General features: G+C 38.5%; 1 non-coding gene across 1 annotated transcript; it reads right to left on the bottom strand.

Moving 5' to 3' along the window:
* Positions 1-6433: 6433 nt before the first annotated feature.
* On the bottom strand, positions 6434-6553 carry LOC112829958 (U6atac minor spliceosomal RNA). Its single transcript, XR_003209800.1, has one exon. It is a non-coding gene; the product is annotated as a U6atac minor spliceosomal RNA (small nuclear RNA).
* Between the last annotated feature and the right edge of the window lie 3888 nt (positions 6554-10441).

The raw sequence follows: 10441 nt of genomic DNA on the forward strand, positions 1-10441 counted from the left end.
TTTTAAAATTAGGGTGTGTACATTTTTTTAGACATAATGCTATTGCACACTTAATAGACTACAGTAGAGTGCAAACATAACTTTTATATGCATTGGGAAGCCAAAAACTTCATTTGCCTTGCTTTATTACATATTTCCTTTTTGAGGTGGTCTGGACCAAACCCACATATCTCTTGAGGTTAGCCTGTATACCTCAGTTTAGAGGTATAATAATCGTAACACCATTTAGGCAATTGCTCAAACTGGGAAACTTATTCTCAATATATACATTAAGATATATATATATTTATATTTTATATTTATATCTTAATATATATATCCCTTAAACTGACCTTCTTCCACATTCACCCCATTCCCAAGTCCTAGCAATTCTATACTCAACTTACATCTTGAATCCCTTCTGTCTTTTTTTGCAAGGGCTGCCATAGCAAAGTACCACTGGGCAGGTGACTTAAACAAGAGAAGTTAATTTTCTCACAATTCTGGAGGCTAAAAGTCCAAGACCAAGGTGTCAGCATGGTTAGTTTCATTCTGTCTCCCTCCTTGGCTTGCAGATGGCCACCTTCTTTGTCTTCACACTTTCTTCCTTGCATGACTTTGAGTCTGAGGCTAATCTTCCTATAAGGACATCAGTCACATTGGATTAAGGCTCACCCATATGACCTCATTTTAACTCAGTTACCTCTTTAAAGGCCCTATCTCCAAATACAGTCGCATCCTGAGATACTGGTGGTTAGGATTTCAACGCGTGAATCTTACCCTCTAACGCATCTATTTGTCTCCATCCCACGGACGCCATCTCAGACTAAAGTGCCGTCATCTATACCTGTATCGCTGCAATACATTTCTAACACATCGCCTTATAGCCACGCTTTTATTCTCCACACGGCCGCCAGAGGGATGTATTTTTTTAATTCTGTATCGGATCATGTCAACTGTTATGGCTTGGGTTCCATCAGCACAGGAGGAGATCAAGTATTTAAAAAGATCTAAATAAAATAGCAATTCCTATTTAAAAAATCCTTAAAGTGCTTATTAAAAATGCTTCAGTATTTACTCTAAAATAATTTAAGATGCCGAGCATCTTGTGTGAAGAATCAGGGGTTTAGAGAAATAAAGGCATCCACTCTTAGTGCCAATGAACATTGATAAAAAACACTTCAGCGTGAGAACAGTTCAAAATCTCATTCCGAAAAATCTATAGGACGTCATGCACCATAACTTCATTCATCTTGGTTTTTTTCTCTGTCTATTCTCTTTCTGCTGTCATTGTTAAGTGAATGGGGTCCAAATATTCCCTACTGGTCTTCCCATCTTTCCAGAGCCCCAACACGCCATGGTAGAGATGCACTTGGTCTAACAAAACAAACCTATCACCCTCTTTGCCTCCGATTTTTTCAGTGGTGCTACCTGGAATTGGTTTTTGATTTATTCTTCCCCAGCTGTCCATGATACCTGATTGCCAAATACTGTTGCATTTATGTTTACTTATTTCTCCTCCAACATCACCATCTTTCTTCTCGTTCTGACCCTAGTTCTCCCTAGGTTTATGCCTGGTTAAACCAATCCACATCCACCCAATCTCTTTCTGTCTCAGTTTTTTACATCAAAACCTGTGCAACAACCATATTTAGCACATTTTTTTTTAGCCTATCCATCCTCTGGTGAAATGAAGTTGTAGTAGAACACATAAACAAGTAATGGAGAAAACACAGGGCAAGACCCCACTCACTTGACTGCTCTAATGGACAGTATCTCCAGAGTGATTTTCCGGTTGGGATATTCCTGAAGAATGGGGCCAATTCTTAAAATTGATTGTTGCCCTTGTCTTTAGTTTTGGGGTTTTGTTTTTATCTCTCACAATAGCTAGGCAGTGCTTTGGTCATAGTGGTGTTTTGAGGAGAAAGATATTAATCTATTAGTATCCACAGGCTCTTGCTACTCCGCACTCGGTAGGAAGGATCCTGTGTTGGCTACTAGGTTTAAATTATACACATTAAAGTAGGTAGTGAAAAATAATGAAGAGCCTATAGAGGCTATTTGCATCTGCCTGGCAAGAGGTCCACAATTACTCACCAAGTAAAGAGATAAGAATTGTTATGGAAAAGAGGAAACTAGGAAGAGTTGAGGAAGATGAAGATATTTATGAACTGAGAGTGAAACAATTTTTAGAAACTTGAAGTAGAGAAGGAAAGAATCTTAATCCTTTGAAAAAATGCCTGTGACATATTGGAATAAAGGGAGAGAGAGAGAGAAAAGTTCTAAAAGTTTATTTGTATGCTATGGAGGCAACCACCATGATTTTTTAAAGGAAAGCAATAAAAATATAAAATTGCTTTTAATTATTTTGTTTGATGCTGGATTGATATTTCTTTGAATGTGACTCCAGGACAGGCTTGGGCATCAGACGGTTCTGTTGTCATTTTGAGTTACAATGATGATCATGTTCCAAACCCGTTGTTTGATTGCTGTAGCAATTGTTAAAATTCAGAAACATGATTCCCAGTCTTTTCGCTACTTCTGTGAAATTTAAATGCATTCAATTTTCACTTTTATTACCTAAAAATACCATCTTATGCAGCCTCAGAATGTATAATTATAATAATGCATACATGAACTGCTTTTCCTAGGTTACAAAAACAGTGTGCCTTCCTGACATCATTCATCCTGAAAATAATTAGGTAAAATATGTAGGATAGATATCATCTCTGTTTTACAAATTAGAAAACATAAACTATAAAGGCAAAATACCTTTCTCAAGTTCATGAAAATAGGTAGGTGGAAACTGGCAGAGTGAAAACTAAAATTTTGTCTTCAGATTCCAATTTCAGAGTTCCTTAGCAGCTTTATAATCCTTGTGTATATAGAGAGAAACACAGAGGTTTGTTTTGGTTTTTTGTTTTTGGTTGCTGTTTTTTTTACATTTAGCTTATGCTTTTCCTTTTCATTTTTCTCTCTTTTTTAAATTTTCTAATTTTTAAAAAATTTATTTATTTACTTGAGAGAGAGAGCATGCAAAGTGAGGGGAGGAGCAGAGGGAGAGGGAGAGAGAAACAGACTTCCCGCTGAGTGCGAAGCTTAATTCGGGGCTTGATTTCAGGAGCCTGAGATGGTGACCTGAGCCAAAATCAAAAGTCAGATGCTTAAGCAACTGAGCCACCCAGGGACCTCCAAATTTTCTAACTTGATAGAAGACTCAGTGGACAGTGGACTGTACGCACTAACCAGCTATGAGACTCGGAAGATACTCCCTGTTGGCTATCTCCTGTTGCCTAGTGCTCTTCTGAAAGGAGGCTACCCGTTTTGTAAATTTTGCTTAGTGGCATCACAGCTCTGCTGCTGACACACCGTGCGGCCTCGGGCAAGTCACCAATGGGGTTGACGTCTCCAGGTATTTGTAAGGATCTAACGTGATATCAAAGGATGTGACAGAGTAAACATTCAAAATATGTAAGCAGGCAAGAGCACCTTTTTATTTCATTTCTTTCTCTAATCAGTCCACCCCAACCTGCCCATTCACCTTAGTCTTTCATTTTAATCCCAAAAGAGCAAGCTACAAGAAAATACCAGCTTTTCCTTTTCCTTCATCTTCTTCTAGTTCAATCAGTTAAATTTTGGCTCATTTGAAATAGTTCAAATTTCATACATACAGATAATTTGTCAAAATATTAACTCAGTATGACCAAAGACATCAGTTCAACATTGCAAAGATTTTATTTGACAGAGACAGAGACAGCGAGAGCAGGAACACAAGCAGGGGGCGTGGGAGAGGGAGAAGCAGGCTTCCCGCAGAGCAGGGAGCCCGATGCGGCACTCGATCCCAGGACCCTGGGATCATGACCTGAGCCGAAGGCAGCCACTTAATGACTGCGCCACCCAGGCGCCCTAGCTTTGGCATTTTAAAGCTACCTTTAATGCAAGTGTTTTTATATGATTGTGGTTAAAAAAATTATATATATCATTGTTTAGTTGCTTCTTTTTTTTTAATAGCATGATGAATCAAGATAAATTTCTCTGCAGTTTCATTTTCTGGAAGAATGCAGAACGGAACACCTTTTAAAGATTTTATTTATTTATTTGACAGAGAGAGACACAGCGAGAGAGGGAACACAAGCAGGCGGAGTGGGAGAGGGAGAAGCAGGCTTCCCGCCGAGCAGAGAGCCCGATGCGGGGCTCGATCCCAGGACCCTGGGACCATGACCTGAGCGGAAGGCAGACGCTTCACGACTGAGCCACCCAGGCAGCCCCAGAACACCTTTTATATAAGGCAAATTGCCTAGTAAAATCCAATCACTCGATACAAGATAATCTCATGATTGATAAACATAAAAGAGCAGATATTATAAGTTATTGCAGGAAGTTAATTTAAAAGCTTAGAGCAACCATTTTTACATTTTCTTTTTTTTTTTTTTTAAGATTTTATTTATTTATTGGACAGAGAGAGACAGTGAGAGCAGGAACACAAGCAGGGGGAGTGGGAGAGGGAGAAGCAGGCTTCCTGCTGAGCAGGGAGCCCGATGTGGGACTCGATCCCAGGACCCTGGGATCATGACCTGAGCCGAAGGCAGACGCTTAACGACTGAGCCACCCAGGCGCCCCCATTTTTACATTTTCTGATTCTATAAAGTTTCAGAGCATTTATTGATCACCCATTGTGCGCAAACTCTATGACTAAGTGAATTAAGTGGTGGAAAGAGAAGTGACACAAACCTTCTATTATCTCACTGATGGTTAGAAAAAAAAAAAAAACAGTAGGATAAGAAGAAAAAAAAATATAAAACATGGTAGAGATGATGCGGGCCATACGAGAAAGCCTGCAATAATCATTAAGGGACTCTTAAAAAAAGGAGAGATCACATTCCAAAATTGGGATGAAGTGTGACCAAGAACAGTTGGATACAGACTGGATGTTTGAATTGGAACCAGAAGAAAGTACAGTTTCAACAGAGAGGTTGGTAAAAACTTTTTCAAGAAGACTAGCATGAGGCCGGAAGGGCACAAAATCATATTTAGATTAATAGGAAATCTTCCTGTTTATTCTGTTTAAGCCAAAATGTATGGAGGCCTTGAAAGCCACATTAGGGAATTAAACTTAATGTCATAGTCAATAAGGAGGTGTGTGATCAAAGCTCTGCTTCTGAGAAACTAATATGTCAAGTGTAATTAAAATGAATTGAAAGGGAGAAAGGTGTAGAAAACTAATTTTGTTTACATGAAGGTAATAAGAGTCTGAGATAAAAAAGTGAACACTGGGGGCGCCTGAGTGGCTCAGTGGGTTGAGCGTCTGACTCTTGATTTCCACTTAGGTCATGATCTCAGGGTCCTGGGATCGAGCCCCGCATCAGGCTCCCTGCTCATGGGGAGGCTTCTTGAGTTTCCCTCTCTCCCTCTACTCCTCCCTCTACTCCTCCCTCCACTCAGCTTTCTCTTAAAAAAAACAAAAAAGAAAAAACAGGTGAACACTGAATGTTAAGGAAGTAACAAAGTTGAGAAATAGTGAAGTGGCAAAATTTACAGGACTCTGAAATATAGTATACATACTAAAAAGCATGCATATCTTTTGTTTACTCTCAAGTGTACATAAACTATCATAATATTCACAAACCAGCACCCATATCAAGGAAGAGACTATCCCCAGATTTCACTTTCTATCTCCACCTTTATCCATCTTACTGCTCTTTCACAGCATAGATTATTTTCAATTGCTTTCATGTTTTACATGAATACAATTAGCGACAATATTCCTTTGTGTCTGGCTTCTTTAACTCAGCACCATGCTTGTGATATTTATCCACATTTAGTATGTTGGCCCATTCTCATTGCTGTGCAGTGTTATATCACATATATGAATCATAATTTTTCACCCATTCAACTGCTGGTGGGCATTTGAGTAGTTTTCAGTTTGGAGTAATAACATATAATGCTGCTATGGACTTTTGTGTATATGCCTTTTTGTGATCATACATAAAATTTCCGTTGGATTTATACCTATGAATGGAATTCCTGGGTCAGATGTATGTAGCTGTAATAGATAACACCAGTTTTCTGAGGTGTTAATGCTCACTTAGCAGTGTATGAATTCCAGTTGCTCCGTACCCTTTCCAATACTTGGCATTTTCTATCTTTAATGTTATAGTCATTCTGGTGAGTATACAATAGCTTGTTCTCGTGGGTTTCATCTGTATTTCCTTAAAATAATTAGTAGAGTTATCATATATATTTTTTCTTTTTTTGTCCTTTGGATGTCCTATTTTGTGAAGTGATGGGTTTCTTATATATTCTCAATATAATTCCTTTGTCAGATATATGTATGGCAAATAAGTTCTCCTACTCTCTGGATTGCCTTTTGACTCTGTTAATTTTACCTTTTGATGAAGAAAGGTGGTTATTTTTACTGTGGTTTGATATACCAATCGTATCTCCAATAATTAGTGTAATACCATGATTAGATACCACAAAATGCATAGCAATATCTTAACCATAAATGTGTTGTATTAGTAATTAGGACCTTCCCATCCTTTCAAGAGTTCTAGCCTCTCCTTTCATACAACACCCATTTAACAGAATTTTGCCAGTAAGGGAGAAGACATAAGTGATTACTCCAAATTCCCTACTCTGGGTGATTTTGAGGTACTATTAACAGAATCAGGTAAGTCAGTAAGAGATGCCTTTTTATTTATTCATTTATTTAAAGATTTACTTATTTATTTGAGAAAGAAAGGGAGAGCTGCTCATGCATGCAAGCATGGGGGGGCGTGGAGGAGGGACACGGGGGGAGGGGCAAAGAGAGTTTTAAGCAGCTCTATCTTAGGACCCTGAGATCATGATCTGAACCAAAACCAAATCAGACACTTAACCAACTGCACCACCCAGGTGCCCCAAGAGATGCCTTTTTAAGGATAAAGGTAGTTTTGGTTTGGGACCCAATGAGTTTGAGGTATTTCTAAGACATTGAAGTGGAAATCTCCAGTAGGCCTCAGACTTTAAAAAGAGCATGCTAGTTGAAACTGTGGAATTGGTTGAAATTACCAAAAGGGAGACTATAGATACAAGAACATGAATGGGAGCAGGATCTTAATATATGCCTCTAGGTAGTGGTTAGAGGGAGATAGTACAAAACTGTATCTCCAATTGTCTGCTAGATTTTTTTTTTTTAACTAGAAGTCTCATTGTCACCTCACACCCAATGCAATTAAAATAGAACTCATATTCTCCTTCTCTTCCCCTGCCCCTTCCTCCCCTTCACTGGAGTTCACATTTCTGACAGGTTTAGCCCTGGTTCTTCCAGGCACTCAAACACCAAGCTTTAGAGTCAACAGTAACCCCTTAGTCTTTTTCACCCCTTTGGTTAGTCATTAAGGCCTATTACTCCTTTCATTCATTCCTTAATTCTATTTTCATTGATTTTTCCTTAAACTATTTTAATGGTCTCTCAAATAGATTCTCAGACTTTGGCCTCTTATCCACTTTTCTTTGTTTGCAAAACATTTTTTTAAGTTTCTGATTATTGAGCCAAGCACTGTGCCAAGTGCGGTATATAAATATATCCTTTAATTTTCATATAATCCTATGAGAAAACTGGGGGCTTAAAGTGTTTAAGTAACTTTCTGATGGTCATACAGAGCCAGGGTTCCAACCTAGATACATGGAAATCTGAAGTCATCTGTTAACTCGTTTTCTTCTTCCACACAACTACCACATTAATAGTCCTAAAACCTTTTTCACATTTTCCCTCTTCTACATCCTTCTTTACCCATCTGATAAAGTGGTAAAGAGTTTTTGGCTGTATGCAAAGCCCTCTGTAAAGATGACTTCTACCCATTTCTCCAAACTTTCATTAATCATCTGTTCTGGTAAAGCTGACATGATCACACACCCTCCCCCACCCCTGTAATATGCCATGTGTCAGAATAGCGTCTAATGTCACACTATAGCCCTAAAATGGTTACTCCCCATCCCATCCCTTGCAATTTAAAATAACTATGTTACATCTCTCTTATGTAAACTACAGCTACTTAAACCATTAATGCAGGGGGTTTTTTGTTGTTCTGTTGTTAAAATTTTACTTTTTCCCTAAAGAATAAAATTATTTTTTAAAGATTTTATTTATTTATTTTAGAAGAGAGAGAGAGAGAGCACGTGTATGCTCGGTGGAGGGTGGGAGGGACGAAGGGAGAGAGAGAATCTCAAGCAGACTCCCTGCTGAGTGCAGAGCCCAATGCAGGGCTCGGATCTCACGACCCTATGATCATGACCTGAGCTGAAATCAAGAGTCTAACACTCAACTGACTGAGCCACGTAGGCACCCCAAGAAAAAAATGATTTTTCATGGCAAGTTCCTTTATTATTCTTTGAATGCACAAAATTATAAATTCTAAATCCCTTTTATAAATGTTTAGTCTGTAGTAATGACTGTAAGAAATACTAACTACCCAGTGGTATCATATTCACTGTATTTTTTTTTATCATTAATGAAGACATAAAAGTCTTTGTACCAGCCTAGCCACCTTTCAAAGTTGGATACATTTATAATTTTTGGATATAAGAATTTTCCAACTGACTTCAAGCCACGTGATGGTAACTATAGTTGCATGACAAATTCAATTCTAATTTTTAAAAATAATATTTTTAAATATACTAATGCCTTATATCTCATGTCCTCCTTTAGCCATTTACTTTCCAATTGATTGAATAAATTTGTCAAAACATATTTTGCAGTACTTTTTCTTGGTAAAACCACACTATTTATTGTTCATGATTATAACAACTGAAATATCTATGAGCCTGCTATCCTAACAGCTATTCGTTGTTTGAATTACATTGCAAAGTTTGACACATGTTGAATGCTACATTTTCACTACCCTATTTTTTCCATTTAATCCTCAAGCATTCCAGTAACTTCTGTGTTTTTCAAAAATCTTAAAAATACATTATTTCTTTAAAATAATTGGTAGGTGTGCCTGGGTGGCTCAGTCGGTTAAGTGTCTGACTTCGGCTCAAGTCATGGTGTCAGGGTCCTGGGATTGAGCCCCATGTGGGGAGTCTGCTTGTCCCTCTCCCTCTGCCCCTCCACCCTTCTCCACACCCCACTCATGCTTGCTCTCTTTCTCTCTCTCAAATAAATAAAATCTTTAAAAAAATTAAATAAGATAAAATAATTGGTATATATTTTTCTACTACTTTAGAATCTAGGAGTGGAAGATCCCTCATGAGTCTTCCAAGTGAGAAAATGAAGACCTACAGTGGTGCTATGCTCAAAGTTTATAACTTATTAGTTATAGAACTTGAGGTTCTTCAATTTTGGTCTAATTCTTTTTCTATTAAACACACTACTTTTTGTTTTATATCCTTAATATATTTTTTTAGAAAAATATAGTTTTAAAATTCAAAAGTTCCTGCAAGTCTTACTCTTCCTACCGTTGACAGCAGCCTCAGCACTGAGCCTTGATACTCAGAAGCAAGTGCTCTTAACCACACAAGCTCTTTCTTTTGTGGTTCCCATCTCTTGCTCTAATGAATGCAACTGCTTTCCCTTGATTTTTCAACTCAGATACATGGTCTGTAGAATTTTGCCTCACACAACACACACATTCCTTAAGTCCCTATCCTTTCAATACTTTTATGTCAGAATTTCTGTTAATACCAATATTTCCTGTTTATATGCAATTATTTTTCAGAGCTGGAATTTGTGATTGTTCCTTTTTAAACTGGTTAGTTTGGTATATATCTTTCACTAATTCTTTCACTAAATTACTTTTGATAGTCAAACACATCAATTGTATTCTCATTAATGGCCATGTGGGGTTGTTTTGGGTACATGGGTCAAGAGTCTAGCTAAGCTATGCCATAGTGTTGCTGCCTTAGCATCCACTGTATTTGGCCAGGCAGCATTCAGTGACTTTAAACTGGCGCTAGCCTCCTCGTGAAACTGTGTGCCCTAACAACAGCTATTGTGACTCTTGTGAGCGTTACAGTTCAACAACATGCCGCAAGAGGAATTGAAATACGGATTATTACTCTCAGGTCCTGGAGAAAGTACCTTAACTACAGATTATTACTCCCAGGCCCGGGAATAAGTACCTGAAAGACAGATTATTACTCCCAGGTCCCAGAGGAAGTACCTGAAAGACAGATTATTACTCCCAGGTCCCGGAGGAAGTAGCCAGAACACCTCCAGTGGCTACAGGGGGAGGTCAAGGCTGAGTGCAGACAGAAAGAAAGGGTCAGGACCAGGTGCACTGTCTTAGGGTGAGTGAGTGGGTGGGGTGCTTTGAAGTTCCCAGGCTAAGGCCAGATTGGTCAACTGAAACCAAAAAGAACAGGATTTTGGTAAACCACAAGGCGGTCGTATCTAAGGAGTGCACAAAGGGAAGGCCTGGGATGTAGGGGAGAATGTTTCCCATGAGGGTGAAGGTGGTTGGGGTTGTCATACCAGAATCTT

The sequence above is a fragment of the Callorhinus ursinus genome, unplaced genomic scaffold, assembly GCF_003265705.2.
Source record: "Callorhinus ursinus isolate GAN/ISIS: 27379988/994484 unplaced genomic scaffold, GSC_fseal_2.0 scaffold27, whole genome shotgun sequence".
Lineage (NCBI taxonomy): Eukaryota > Metazoa > Chordata > Mammalia > Carnivora > Otariidae > Callorhinus > Callorhinus ursinus.